Raw genomic sequence first — 15,037 nt, forward strand, 5'->3', positions numbered from 1 at the left:
TTTCTGAAGTCCTCCATTGTGGTCTATTGTGGTTTCCGACGTCACTTCGCACCTATGCACCTGGCTTCCCTGGTGTAGGTATCCTTGAGTATCCACGGGTGGGGTGACTCTCCAACATTCCGCATTAAACCGGGTTTCACCAGGGTCCACTAGGAAGGGCTCTTCTTCAAAACTGCACCTGCGACTTTCCCGTTGACTTCTGTTGAGTATGTGGCTGTTTTCCCACTCTGCACACAGCCTCCGTGGGGTTCCTGGGAACTTACCTTGGGTGCTTCCTTGTGTCCCCAGCTCTGTTGAGTCTCCTGGTCCAAGTCCTGACTCTGATCGCAGTTCCCATTCCACTTTCTTAATATATGGTTTGGTCTCCCCCTGAAGACCACTGTGTATTGTGCTCACTTACTTGCTTTCAATTGAAGTATTGTGTGTATTTGTGCTGATATCTCCGGGTAGGAGATATACCAATGTGTTAGTGAGTGTTGTATAATAAATAGACATACTTTTATAAATACAGTGTGTCATTCTTTTTCATTTAATCTACACTATATGATTAGATCTGGTAAAACAAGCTGCTTACCACTCCTTCTGGACTAAGCCTGCAAAGGCGCCAAACGGGAACTTGGGAACGCCGCATCTATGGCGGTTGATGCAGGTCCCGGATGCCGTTGAGGGGCGGGGCTGGTGACTGCATAGATGGCACCACTGGCACCAGCCCTTAACTCGCCTCCTGCTTGGTTAGTGAAGGGCTGTGGGAGGTTGGGCTAAGCCGGATCTTGCCGGTCACAGCAGGTCACGAGCCGACCCTTTAAAGAAGCCAACAGAGCAGCGAGACAGTCTCTTTCCTCGCCGCTCCTCACACTAAAGACTACTCAGTCCACGCGACGGAATTTCCTGCCTCAATTTGGGGCGGAGTTTTTTCCTTTGGTGTTTTCCGGGCAGTTCTGCTGCTCCTCGCGGGGAAAAACGAGGATCAGCTGTTTGAATCTATTGTTGGCACAGCAGCTAGGAGCCATGCGGGTTAGAGTGTATACTCACCTGCCCCGCATGATTGGTATTGCGGTGGTGGCTCTGGCTGCTTTTTCATCTAACCTGTGTTTTTCTTGTCTTCCTTGCAGGTTGGCTGCTCAGTAGAAAAACGCGGATCAGCTGTTTTGCTTTTTTGCCCACACAGTAGCTGGGAGCCACACAGGTTCGAGTATATACTCATCTGCCCCGCATTATTGGTATTGCAGAAGTGGCTCTGGCTGCTTATGCGGCTTACTGGTCATCTGGGAGTGGAAGTGGCTGTAAGGGAGGTCCCCTTTTTCAGGTGAGGGGCAATATGTTGGCCTGCTAGGCCAACAGCTGTTTTATTTCTGGGACTATAGGAAATTGATGTGGCAACCGCTGCACTCCAATTTAAAAATTATAAATCAGCTGGTCAAAATGTTAGTATTGTAATAGGTGCTCGGGGAGATCATTATTTCTGGGACTGCCATTTAAGTTTAGTTGGTTTAGTGGTTCTGGTCCCTGTTCAGGTGAAGTAGGCTGGTCATTTGCTAGGGACTGTGGCATCCAGTTGGTTTTTGGAATAGTCAGTTTGAGGGGTTGTGGTACACAGGTGGTTGGTCATTTTGTTGACTAAGGTTTAGTGTGCTATAAACTTATATTGATGGTTATGGGGTTTGTGTGGAGCACTCCGTTGTATTCTTGTTTATTGCTATTAATCCACTGGTGCTGTGATTATTAAGGCTAGTCACTCCTTAGTATATACTAGTAATTTTATGGTGGGTTGGTTGACCCAACTAATCACGCACTGTTCACTTGATGCTTCCGCATTTAATTCAATTTGTTGATTTATTCACCATACTCCAAATTTTTCTTATTATACTTTGTTTTATTCAATGTTCAAATTATTTTCTGTTGAAATCATATTTTTTCATCAACTGATTTTTCATAGGTACAAACAAAATGTACATGGTCTTGATTATATCTCGATACATCTGTTTGATATTATTCATTTTTCCATGGTCACAAACAATTTCTTATGAAGCCCAGTGCATTTCGGCATCCGAGCGGTGCCTTCATCAGGGGAAAACCTAAGGAAATCAGTAAATAAAATGATATCAGTAACCATCTTTATTACACCTCATGGGGGCTTGTGTGAGTACTAATGGTAATTTCTTATGAAGCCCAATGCATTTCGGCACCCGAGCGGTGCCTTCATCAGGGGCAAACCTAAGGAAATCAATAAATAAAATGATATCAGTAACCATCTTTATTACACCTCATGGGGGCTTGTGTGAGTACTAATGGTTATATATATATATATATATAACCATTAGTACTCACACAAGCCCCCATGAGGTGTAATAAAGATGGTTACTGATATCATTTTATTTATTGATTTCCTTAGGTTTGCCCCTGAAGCCCAATGCATTTCGGCACCCGAGCGGTGCCTTCATCAGGGGCAAACCTAAGGAAATCAATAAATAAAATGATATCAGTAACCATCTTTATTACACCTCATGGGGGCTTGTGTGAGTACTAATGGTTATATATATATATATATATAACCATTAGTACTCACACAAGCCCCCATGAGGTGTAATAAAGATGGTTACTGATATCATTTTATTTATTGATTTCCTTAGGTTTGCCCCTGATGAAGGCACCGCTCGGGTGCCGAAATGCATTGGGCTTCATAAGAAATTGTTTGTGACCATGGAAAAATGAATAATATCAAACAGATGTATCGAGATATAATCGAGACCATGTAAATTTTGTTTGTACCTATGAACAATCAGTTGATGAAAAAATATGATTTCAACAGAAAATAATTTGAACATTGAATAAAACAAAGTATAATAAGAAAAATTTGGAGTATGGTGAATAAATCAACAAATTGAATTAAATGCGGAAGCATCAAGTGAACAGTGCGTGATTAGTTGGGTCAACCAACCCACCATAAAATTACTAGTATAAACTTATATGGGTCATAGCGCCTAAGGTAAAGAGGTGAGAGAAACGCTCAAGGATGGAGGAGTAGATGGAGGCGATGATACGTAGGATGGAAGATATGGGGCAGTCCCTCATGGACTTGAGGAATCGGTTTGAGGCACAGGATGGAGCATAGGAAAGGCCTAGGCGAGCGGGGGTAGCCCCTAGAGCTGCATTCCGTTCGGTCCTCAAAAAGCTAAATCCAAGTGGGCATGGTGTGGGGCCCTTGCCCCCGAGGTCACTGGATGTGGAGACTGCAGGGCCTTCGGCCGCGGGAGGAGGACTCCCATCTGAAGGGGTGAATGGGCCAACTCCAGCAGGGAGTACGCCGGGAGATACGGGGGCCTCAGTCAACCGGTCATTGTGGTGCCAGCAGGAGATCCCTGTTTTGAAGGGGCCCCTAGCCAGCTAGTTTCGGTCCCCTGCGAGGCCCCAGCAAGGGGTGTGCCTGGGCACCCACATATGGTGACCAGTCTAGCAGCGGTGCTCCCGTGGTTAGCTAAGGCAGGGACATGGACCACTTCCGTGGGCAATTGGGCCTGGCTGAACGAGGGGGACGCCTTGGAGGGGGCCAGGAGGCAGGTGGCACAAGTTGAAGGGTTAAAGCAGGCGGGGACACAGAAAGTAGAGGCAGTTCCAGCAGCTGCGGGTAGTGTGGCAACCGGCGGTGCAGATCAAAGTGGTCCAGTGCAAGACAATGGTGGACCTGAGCTGCAAAAAGTGAGTACAACAATGCAGGGAGAGCACGCCAAGAAAAAGGATGCGATGGTAGCAGGCATGATGCAAGTGTTACCAAGCTTAGGTTTGGGAGAGCTATAGTCCTCCAGAGATTGTCTGGGTAGACACATGTTAATTTGTTATGTTAATTTACTCTTGTATAGCGCGTGTACACCGACAGGTCTCTTAGCGCTTTGGAAAGAGAAGAAACACAGTCAAAGGCTGGAAAGTCTCCAGGTACATAAAGGTCTTTTAGCCGTATCTAATGGTTCCCTAAAAAGGAAAGTTTGTAGTTGTTTTCGGAAGGGGAGAAGTCTGGGTTCTTTCCGGAGATTAACGGGGAACTGATTCCAAAGTTGTGGCAGAAGGACCGAAAACACTCGCCCTCCTTTGGATGTAGTGTTAAAACGTGGGCAGGTCAGTCAGCCAGCTTCCGCTGAGTGCAGCACGTGCCCTGGCACATATTTTGAGTAGACGTTCTTTTATGTACCCTGGGGCGTGTCCGTATAGAGCTTTGTGGGTAATGCACAATCCCTTAAACTTCGCTCTTTGCTTAATAGGCAGCCAGTGGAACTTGCTCAGCAAGGTAGTGGCACAAGTTCTTCAGTGCAGCTTAAAGATTAGCCTGGCTGCGTCATTCAACACTACCTGCAGTTTGTTAGTAAGTTTCTGGGGTAGCACGACATAGAGCGCGTTGCCGTAGTCAAGTCTTGAAACAATAGTTGCTGATACTATTGTTTTCATTGACGAGACCGAAAGAAGAAGGACCAGTTTCCTCAGCTGTCTTAGAAGACCTATACATGTTCCGACCACAGAATTTACTTGATAGGTCATAGAGAGCTCAGAGTCGAACAGATTGTGCCTGGGGTTGTTTTTAGTTGAGATGGCTAGGACTTCAGTTTTGTCTGGATTGATTTTTAGGGACTTAGCAGTCATCCAGTTAACTGTGAACCTGAGTATGCTCAGGGCTGACTGTTGGGCATGGGCCGAATTATCGATCCTTAGGATGGGTTGGGTGTCATCCGCGTAGTTGAATACTCGGCAGTCCATTTTGGCTAGCGCAGCCCCCAGAGGTTGTAGGTATATATTAAAGAGGAGAGGGGACAGTGCGGAGCCCTGAGGGACCCCACACGAGATGTTGCCCTTTTCCGATACCTGCTCGCCCAGTTGGATCCTCTGCGCTCGTCCTGATAAAAAGGATTCTAACCATTTGTGGGCCTGCCCCCGAATGCCCAAGTCCGCCAGCCGGGTCAATAATTTTGTGTGGCAGACCGTATCGAACGCCGCTGACCGGTCTAATAAAATCAGGGCGCTCGATTCTTTGTTGTCGGCCTTAATCCAAAGTTCGTCCAGAACTGATAACATAACCAGCTCTGTACTATGGTTGGCTCTGAAACCTGCCTGGTGGGATTGGAGTAGCTTGTGTTCCTCCAGGAATGCAGAGATGGTCTTCAAGATGTGTTGCTCCACAACCTTTGCCAGGAAAGGGAGCTGGGAGATAGGCCTATAATTTTTTTGTTCAGTCCGGTCTGCCCCTTGTTTTTTTAACAGAGGAGTAACTCTAGCCTCCTTCAGGTTTACGGGGACCTGGCCAGTCGCCAAGGAATTATTCAGGAGGAAGAGAATCTGACTTTCCAGGGCAGGGAGCGCCATCCTGAAGGTACGTGGCAGACATGGGTCGGCAGGAGAGCCTGATTTGGTGCCATTTGCCAGGAGTATTAAAGACCTTGAGTCTAGTTGAGGGAAGCTAATAAGAAGATGACCAGTGAGGGGTAGGGGTGTGGACAGCTCCAGGGAGCTCAAGGTGATGGGGTGTTTTCAATCTCTAGGAGGATGTCTGCTACTTTCTGGAGGAAAAAGGACTGTAGGATGTTACAGTCAGTGGGTGCTACTGCGAGGTTTGCATCTGACTTTTTGCTGAGTTCTTTCAAGATCTTAAAAGTCTCCTTTTGTATATTTGGCGCGTCGGTGATTCGCGCTGCATAGTACTCAGCTTTCCTTGATATGATGGATTTTTAATAAAATGTGAGTAGAGATTTATAGGTTGTTAGTTCAGCGGGGTCGTAAGCTTCCGCCACCGTCTCTCGGCTTAGCGGAGGCTTTGTTTGCTTTCCCTCAGTGGCTCGTTAAACCAGGGGGGCCCCTTGCCTTTATGTCTACTTCTTTCGCTATGTTCTGCAGCTACCCGCTCAATAGCAGTTTGTAGGGTGTTAGTTTTGCTTTCTAAGTCAATGTTACCTTCCTCAAATTTGGGTGAAGGTAGCCTCTGTAGTGTATCCACTAAGTTATCTGCCTGAATTTTGTTCCAGCTCCGCACTTTCCTTCACTTGAGAGGAGTTTGTGAAACTGGGCTATCCATTGCAACCCAGCACGAGATTAACGAATGGTCCGATCAGGCGCAGGGCCAAATGTCAGTTAGCCTATCCCGAGGGTTAGAGGACCAGACCAGATCTAAAGTGTGCCCTTTAATGTGGGTTGGGCGATCCACCCGTTGATGGAGCCCCATGGAGGACATTGCCATGTCAAGCTGTTTGGCATGCGGCTCTCGTGGAGTTTTTTCCCCAATGGTGGTTAAAGTCTCCAACCACCACGAGTCGATGATACCGTGTGCTGAGGTCAGACACGGTCTCTGTGAAGTAGTTGTTGAACCCAGGGCTTGCCTCCGGGGGGCGGTAGACTGCCAGGAGAAGGAAACAAGAGGATTTAAAGGAGATTTTAACTCCTAGCATATCTGTGTTATCTACGCTCTCTGCTGTTATCTTGGTGGCCATGATCCTGATGTAGCAAAGGATCGCCACTCCCCCTACTCTCCTGTTATCTTGCCTATTGTGCCAGAGGGCATCAAAGTCACCTGGGAGGGCAGCGATGATATTCGGGACAGATGTGTCACCTAACCAAGTTTCCGTGAGTGCCAGTATATCAATAACCCCCTCCTGGAGAAGCGCAAAGATCTCCAGATGATGTTTCTGTAGAGATCTCGTATTTAAGACTGCTATTTTTAAGCCAGGAGGGTACCCTGACCTGATGCTATTGTGAGGTGCTGGTCTCAGGCTCGTATGGCTAACTGTCCCGTTGTGCCACAGGATTTTTTCGGTGCTTAATTTGGCTATGGCATTGTTATTAAGTGCATGCTTACCTGTGGCTAGGGATTGCAGTTCTAATGCGGAATATCTCATCTTTGGACCAGGGGTCCGGCCCCTGGACCCGGCCAGACTGGCGCAGACGGGCTTGCCTTAGGTGCGCCTTCAGCGCGCCAGCGGCCCGCTGCGCGCATCCACTGCGCGTACGCTCCAGTGTCGCAGTTAAGGCTAACCCTCACAAGAAGTAAAAGAAAACAAGCATTTGCAATGCAATAGGTCTCGCATTTACGCGAGTCTGAGCTATTGACATTGCAAATAACAATGCCTTTTACTTTTGTTTTTGTTTTTAAAATATAAATAAAAAGCATTGTCATTTACAATGCCAATAGCTTAAACTAGCGTAAATGCGAGACCTATTGCATTGCAAATGCTTGTTTTCTAAAACCTTAAAACTAAAATGAGGCATTACCTCTTTTATTTCTAAATGCGTTGCCTAACTTTAGGGGTGAACGTTTGAGCAATGAATATTGTGTTAGGCTCCTCCCAGTAGACAATTCACTAAAGGGATAGTGGGAGTGACATCAGACACCCTTTAACTGTGAATTACATTACTGGGTTAATGCCTTGGCCCATCCTTAAGCTCTCAAAAGCCTCCTTTTTGCTGCTGAGGGCTGATGAATGAAAAGTTTGTAAACATGTCTGTTATTGATGCTGCCTTTATGACCCCTAAAACAAGGGACAGCAGCAAGGGCAGTCCGTGGGAGTGGCGTAATATATGCCCATGTAGTGTGGGGGCGAGGGGAGAGGCACGAGCTGAGAGGGAAGGGGAGGTTCTTGACACAGTAACCTGGCCTGAGAGCTCCTCACTGAGTGCGTTGGGCGACTCTTCCATCTACCGTGCAAGGGAGCGGGGGGGGTCCCCTCGTTTCCTTATGACCCTGGTGCTGCGTTACAAATGGGTGAGCCAGTAGCTTCCGGTGCCTCTGGCAACACTTCATTGATGTATATGATTGCTTCTTCCAAGAGTGTTGAGGCCACCAGCATTAATCTTGCAGGAGGGGACGATTTGATTACTTCACCTGATGCACCCGGCCGCAATAAAACCTTACTATGCGCTGAGGACCCTGTAGCAATCCTGCAAAAGGTATCATTGTGGAAGAGGAAGCCACTGGATGTTTTCACCAGAAGTCAACCTATAGTGTAGTACCCGCAGAATCAAACATTACATCACATGACAACTTTGAGAAGAAGGCGCGGTTTCCATAAACCTAGTCTTGTTTTTTCAGCAGAACGTGCATATCCGCTGGGCATGTTTAACACATATGTAAATCTATGTATGAAATTAATAACAAAGTAGAAATTGCGCTCCTGATGGGCATAGGCAAAAGCATCCTTCGTTCAGTTTTAAAAATCTAATTTGAATGACACTAAAACATGATTTCGCTTGAGCGTAAATATCAAAACAAGCATTTGCGCTGAAAATTAATTTAAAAAATAAGCGCGGATGTTAAAGTGAAAGCGGACCGTGCTGCAAATTAAAAAAAATGTGCTTGCCGACTTATGAAGGAGGCAGTGTAACGCCACAAGTAAAAGATTCAGTCCTCATGGGAGGTAACAAAAGGCGAAAGGGCGGTAACAAGGAGGGACTAACAAACCTCATTATCAATCGGAAGCCAGTATTTACCAAGGACAATGACACCAGCCAATCAAAAATATGGGAGAAGAGTTATCGAGGCTTCCACAGCATACTTGACTAGTGCAAGCTTTGCATAGCGAGCAGCGCATGCGGGCTGCAACGCTAGGCTCAAACTAAAAATTGGAAAGGGGAATATGTGAATATGTTTTCCTTATTAATTGATAAAGATGAGAAGGAAGAAGCAAAAAGACTTAGGGATTGGGGTAAATGGTCTCCCAAGAAGAAGATTGAGGAAACTTTGGTGAATTGGATAAAAGGGTTCCCAAATTATCATGCAATAACAGTGGAACGTTTCCCTGGGTTAGGCGAGCAGATGGCGTGCTACCAAAATAGGTTTGCCTGTGCGCATGATGAATATAGGGGGAGTGGGATGGAAAGAATATGCCAAGGAGTTCAGGAGGGCGATAGCAACTGACCCTGCCTTAACCTGGGATAAGATTGACGTCATCATGTGGCTGTGTCACATGAAAACTGTGAATCAAACTGTGAATCAAGATAATATACGAGGGCAGTCCTTTCGAGTGGGCTCATTTGCTAACACGGTTGGGGGGGCGGCAGAAGGCGGGCTTGCTGGGATTTCAATAGGTGAACCTGCACCAGGCCCCCGGGCTCATGCAGATTTAAGCATGCATGTTCCTTCTGTGGCCTCACCTCACACCCTGAATCAAAATGCTATAAAAAGTCAAGGGAAAAAGGAGGTAAAAAGCAAGAATGAGGATTTACTCCTCACCAAGGCTCACACCGTGATAAGGACAACGGCTTTGATACCATGGTTGAATAAATATAGTTGCCCAAACACAGCCCATATTGTTTTGGAAGGCTTCAAGAATGGTTTTAGGATTCCTGCACCTGGCTACATAGGGGTATCTTACTGCCACAATCAGTAAGGTACAACAAGGCGGCAGCGGTAGCCAAAGTTGTGAAGGAGTTGCGGTTGGGGAGGGTAGATGGCCCATTTGATACTGTACCGGTGGAAGGTTTTGTTTGTTCACCGCTGAGGGAGAGAGTTCTGCCTAATTCATAACTTCTCTGCTCCTAGGGGCCAATCACTGAATGATGCTATTGATGGGGCCCTGTGCACTGTGAAATATGCATCTCTGGATCAGGCGATAGAAATGCTGCAGAGGCTGAGACCAGGCACGTTAGTAGCAAAGTCTGACATCGAATCAGCATTCTGCCTACTGCAAGTGCACCCATGGGATTTCCATTTGTTAGGTTTTCAACTGGATGGGAGATATTACATGGTCAAGTGCATGCACATGGAGTGCTCTTGCTCCTACTTTGAGAAATGTCGCTCCTTTCTTGAATGGGTTTTCAAGAAGATGACTGGGCATCGAAGGGTGCTGTAGTACTTAGATGATTTCCTTCTTTTTGGTGCCCCAGGGTCACAGGAGTATGGCAGAGCCCTAAGAGCCTTTTGATAACTCATGCGCCAATTCGGGGTCCCCCTAGCAACAGGAAAGACAGTGGGGCTGACTACAAAAATTGAGTTTTGGGGCATAAAATTGGATCCTGTGAACCGGGTATCACGACTCCCACATGGCAAAGTGATGGCTTTCACCTTAGCATATCTCAATTAAAGAGAGGGGCCCTTTAGTACAAAAAGAGGTGGGGCACCAAGGAGACCAAGGTCAAGATATCAAAATCCCCTTTAGCAAGATAAATCACTTCACCCTCATACGTACATTCCAATGATCAAACAATATCACCAAAACATAAATTGAAATTAAAAATTAGTATATATACTCATTGTGTGCCAAATTTCTTTCAGTAATTTATTGTAAATTCTTTAAAAACACAATACAAACAGTTTCATTCCTAAAAGCAACAATTTGTTGCATACAATTTAAAAAGGCATGAAAAACATTTCATTAGACAAATCACGTAAAATAAACAAGCAATTAACCTTCATTAGACAAACAACACAGCGGAAGAACACAATAGACAATTATCTCATGTCATTAAAGGGGCACCAGTGTGTAACAGATCATTTGTTAAAAAGTCGGAATGTTTAATATACTAGCAAAAGGGGGTTTTGATTTCTTGACCTTTCACCTTAGCGTTACAGGAGTGCCTGGGCAAAGAAAAGGTCACCTTGCACCAGCTATAAGAAAAACGGTGGGACAGCTCCAATTTGCGCTAAAAATTATCCCCATGGCCCGCCCATTCTCACATTCCATTGCACAGGCAATGTCAGATTTTAAAGAAAAGCACCACTGCAGTCGGTTGTCCAGCAAGGTTAGACATGATATGCAAATTTGGATGGCATTTCTGCGTAATTTCAATGGCACTGTGATGTGGCCAGGTCCCGGCAGGTCTAGCCGGGGAGCATGGCCGAATGACAGACGCTGCAGGAAGTGAGGGGTTTGGAGCCATTCTAGGCCTGGAGTGGGCAGCACAACGCTGGGCAGCACAGTGCTGGCCAGCCTGGTGGGCAGAGTCTGGTCTGACAGGTAACATTGGGTTTTTAGAGTTGTTTCCCATCTTGGTGGTACTAACCATCTCCAGTATTTTTAACCTGTAACCTCATGCCTTATCGCTTGCATTTTCGTGTCATGTTTGCCTGCATTTATAAATTTTAATCCAATTTGTCAGAAGCTATTTTTGCCTCACCTTGCCTACTTTGATACTTTTCTCAAAACGCCCCGGTCCACCGCAGCCATTTAGGCTGATTGATGTGGAGGGCGTCTTGAACGCTTTCGGTGCAGTTCTCACTTCCGGCTAGCCGCCATCTTGGTCGGCGGTCTAGCTGTTGAACACTTCCCAGCATCCCGAGTACTTAATCGGGTGCTCGGACGTGCTCCTGCTGCTACTAGTGAGGTGTGTGTAACTTTGCCAGTATTTTTAACCTGTAACCTCTTGTCTTATCGCTTGCATTTTCGCGTCATGTTTGCCTGCATTTATAAATTTTAATCCAATTTGTCAGAAGCTATTTTTGCCTCACCTTGCATACTTTGATACTTTGCTCAAAACGCCCCGGTCCACCGCAGCCATTTAGGCTGATTGATGTGGAGGGCGTCTTGAACGCTTTCGGCGCAGTGCTCACTTCCGGCTAGCCACCATCTTGGTCGGCGGTCTAGCTGTTGAACTCTCCTTCTTAAGGGGGCTATGGTGCGGGAGCCCGCCTGCCCGTCTGCGCCCGTCCGTGCCAGTACGTCGCCTCTCGCCAGAACCCCTGGCCGGAAGCAGCTCCGTCTGCACTCTTACATTAGGGAAGAACTCCTGGCTATCAACTTGGATCAATCTGCTGTGGAGGAATTTTATTTAACTTAGGGGAAGATTCTGCCAGCTGTCCGGCCTGTTGTTACGCTATACCTACCCCTGCACTTATATCATGTACTCCGGGCGCCCAGCCTCAGACTTGGCTGAAAATTATGCAGCTTAATGTGAGGTCGCTGGCTAAACATTACCTGGAAATTCACAATCTTGTCATGGAGGAAGTCCCTGATGTGTTTTTCTTGTGTGAAACCTGGCTAAGCGAGGATATGGTAACGGAGCCCAACCTAGCTTTATCTACCGGATACTCTATTTGCATGGTCAATAGGGAATCCAGAGGAGGGGGCATTGCAGTTATTTTTAAATCTTGTTACTCTTGCTTGTTCATCAAGGAACCCATTGAAGGCTGCGAATGTGCCCGTTTTAGGATCTCTGTGAGCCCTCACCTTACCCTCTCAGGTCTCCTGCCAAGTTTAAAATGCGCTCCTGGAAAGAGTTAGCTCGCTTGTTGTGGGCCCGGCCAATTTTAGTATTTTTGGGCATCTGAACCTACATCTTGACTTAACCCACGACAGTGAAATTCGAAGTTTTATTGCCGACATGGCGGCTTTTCAGCTAAATCAACTTATATCCGGTCCCACCCACATTGCAGGGCATTTGCTGGACCCTATATTGTATAATATCCAGCTTTTTAAGGTGATAACACCTTCTCCTATGGGCTGGACTGACCATGCCTTGGTTGCCATGTCTGTTCCGCTCACAGAACCTTGTTTCAACGATTCTGAAAAACTTGTTCTCAAACGTCCTTGGCGTAAATTGAAAATTGAGGAGTTCCACGACTTTCTACGCAGGAACCCTCTGGGCCCTTTATCCGACTCAAAATCTGACTATGGCTTATTCTGTGACTGGATAAAACACGGTCTTGACTCCTTGATCCCTGCTAAATGGTTCAAGTGGCGATCTTCCACTACTAGTCCCTGGTACACAGACTCCTTGAGTGTATTGAGGAAAATATGTAAAAAAGCCGAACGAGAGTGGAGAAGGGACTATGATCCTGAGAAAAAATGGTGCTATCTCGCCACCATCAAACAGTACCGTTAAGCTATCTGTAAATCTCGAGCTGACTACTACTCGAGTCAAATCAAGCTGAGTCCTAACCCAGCAAAATGTATCTTTAAGATCCTTAAAGATCTCAGGTCTAAGAAGGCCTCGATGCCTGCTATATCTTCGGCACAGCAGTGTGATGATTGAGCCACCTTTTTTGTAGAAAAGGTGCGTGCCATCTATCAGTCGTTCCCTTCAGCCCCCTCCTGCTCTATCTCAGTGCCCCCAGACGTTGGACCGAGGCAGACGTTGTCAGCCATTCCTCATCTGTCGAAGGAGGAGCTCACTCGGCTGAGTGGTAACATTAAAACTGGCTCACCTGCTGACCCTCTGAGGCCTTCTCAATTTAGAGAGTCCTTTTCCATCTTTCAGGCCCCTCTCCGTAATATAATCAATGCCTCCTTCTCCACTGCTATTGTACCTGCTCTCTGGAAACAGGCTTGTGTGTCCCCCATTCTTGAAAAACCTACATTGGACCCATCCAAGCCGGAACATTTCAGGCCTATTTCCCTGCTCCCTTGGGCGGCAAAGGTCGCAGAGGCTCATGTTAACAACGTGCTCACCCAATTCCTGCAATCCAATGATATTCTGGATGTTTCTCAGAATGGGTTTCGACCAGGACACAGTACGGAGACCGCCCTCTTGGCTACCTTTGAGCATCTGCAGTCCATTCTCGATGACGGTCAAAGTGCGGCACTTATTTTGTTAGACCTTAGTGCCGCCTTTGACACGGTCTCACATAACATCTTGCTACAGCGGCTTGAGGAAGCTGGAGTGATCGGGTCAGCCCTGGAATGGTTCAGATATTTTTTGACCGAGAGATCTTTCAGAGTGTCCGCTCCTCCGTTTCTCTCCCAAGCCCACCCCATTGATCAGGGAGTTCCCCAGGGCTCAGCCCTGAGCCCGGCTTTGTTAAATCTTTATGCCCAACCTTTGGCTGCGGTCTCCAGGCAATGGGACCTTGTTATGGTCTCATATGCCGACGATACGCAGTTGGTTGTCACCTTGGTGGAAGGTTTTTCTCCTAATGCCTCTAGGTTTAGAGATGGGATGGCGGCTGTGGCTCGTTGGATGGCTTCTAACTGTTTGCAACTTAATGCCAACAAAACCGAGGTTTTGTTGGTAGGGAAGAACATTAATATCTGGAACGAGCAGTGGTGGCCAACTGTTCTGGGCGCGGTTCCTATGCCTAAGACTCTGGTCAAAAACCTTGGGGTCTGGATGGATGCTTCCCTTAGCTTCCGGGACCACACTAGGAAAGTCGCCGGCACCTGTTTCGGCCTGTTGCGGGGTTTTAAGCCCCTTTTGAAATTTTTTTATCCCACTACACGTCAGCTGATTATGCAGGCTACTATTCTTTCAGGCCTTGATTATGCCAGCTCTCTTTTACTTGGGGCTAATAAGACCGAAATATAATGGTTACAACGCGTCCAAAATGCCGCAGCAAGAGCGCTTGTAGGTCTTCCACGATTCTGCTCTGCTGCTGACACTTTCCGGAAACTGCACTGGCTTCCTATGGAGTGTAGGATTCAATTTAAGGCACTGTGCCTATCGGTTAAAATCGTGAAATCAGCCCATCCCAGCCTGTTGAGCAATCTGCTCACTTTGTATGTTCCCACACGCAGGTTGCGGTCGGCGGACTGGCAGTTGGTCACTTTCCCTCGGGTTAAGCGCAGCCGGGCGGGAGGGCGTTCATTCCGCTATCTGGCAGCTAGGCTGTGGAACTCCTTGCCGGAGTAGATCCGTGGTATTGATTGTTTACTTGCCTTTAGAAAAGCTGTCAAGACTTTCCTCTTCCCATTAGCCTAACTTATGGTACTTCTGGCTGTCACTATGTTTCTGATTATTGTGCATCTTTCACCTTGTAGCTGAAAGCGCCGGGACGCCCCTTTGCTGGGGCAGCTGCCTGCTATACAAGCCACGTTAACATAACATAATATAACAGGGATGGGGGTGTTCCTCAGCGTTTACTAGACGCCACATGGTGGCGATATCTTTTTCTCAAAAATGTGGGGTCATAACGATCCCACCAGCACTTTCATAGTGCAAAGGGCTCTGAAGGGGTGGCAGCATTTGCAAGGTCCCTAGCCTGATGTCCGGCGCCCGATTAGCATTGACACATTGTCAGCCGTATTGGGGGCACTAGGGATGGTATGTAGATCCACCAGGGAGGTTCATCTTTTCAGGGCGGCTTTTTCCCTGGCCTTCTACAGCGCTTTCAGGGTTGGAGAGCTGGTAGCGCGTAACA

Source organism: Lissotriton helveticus, chromosome 7, assembly GCF_964261635.1.
Source record: "Lissotriton helveticus chromosome 7, aLisHel1.1, whole genome shotgun sequence".
Classification (NCBI taxonomy): domain Eukaryota; kingdom Metazoa; phylum Chordata; class Amphibia; order Caudata; family Salamandridae; genus Lissotriton; species Lissotriton helveticus.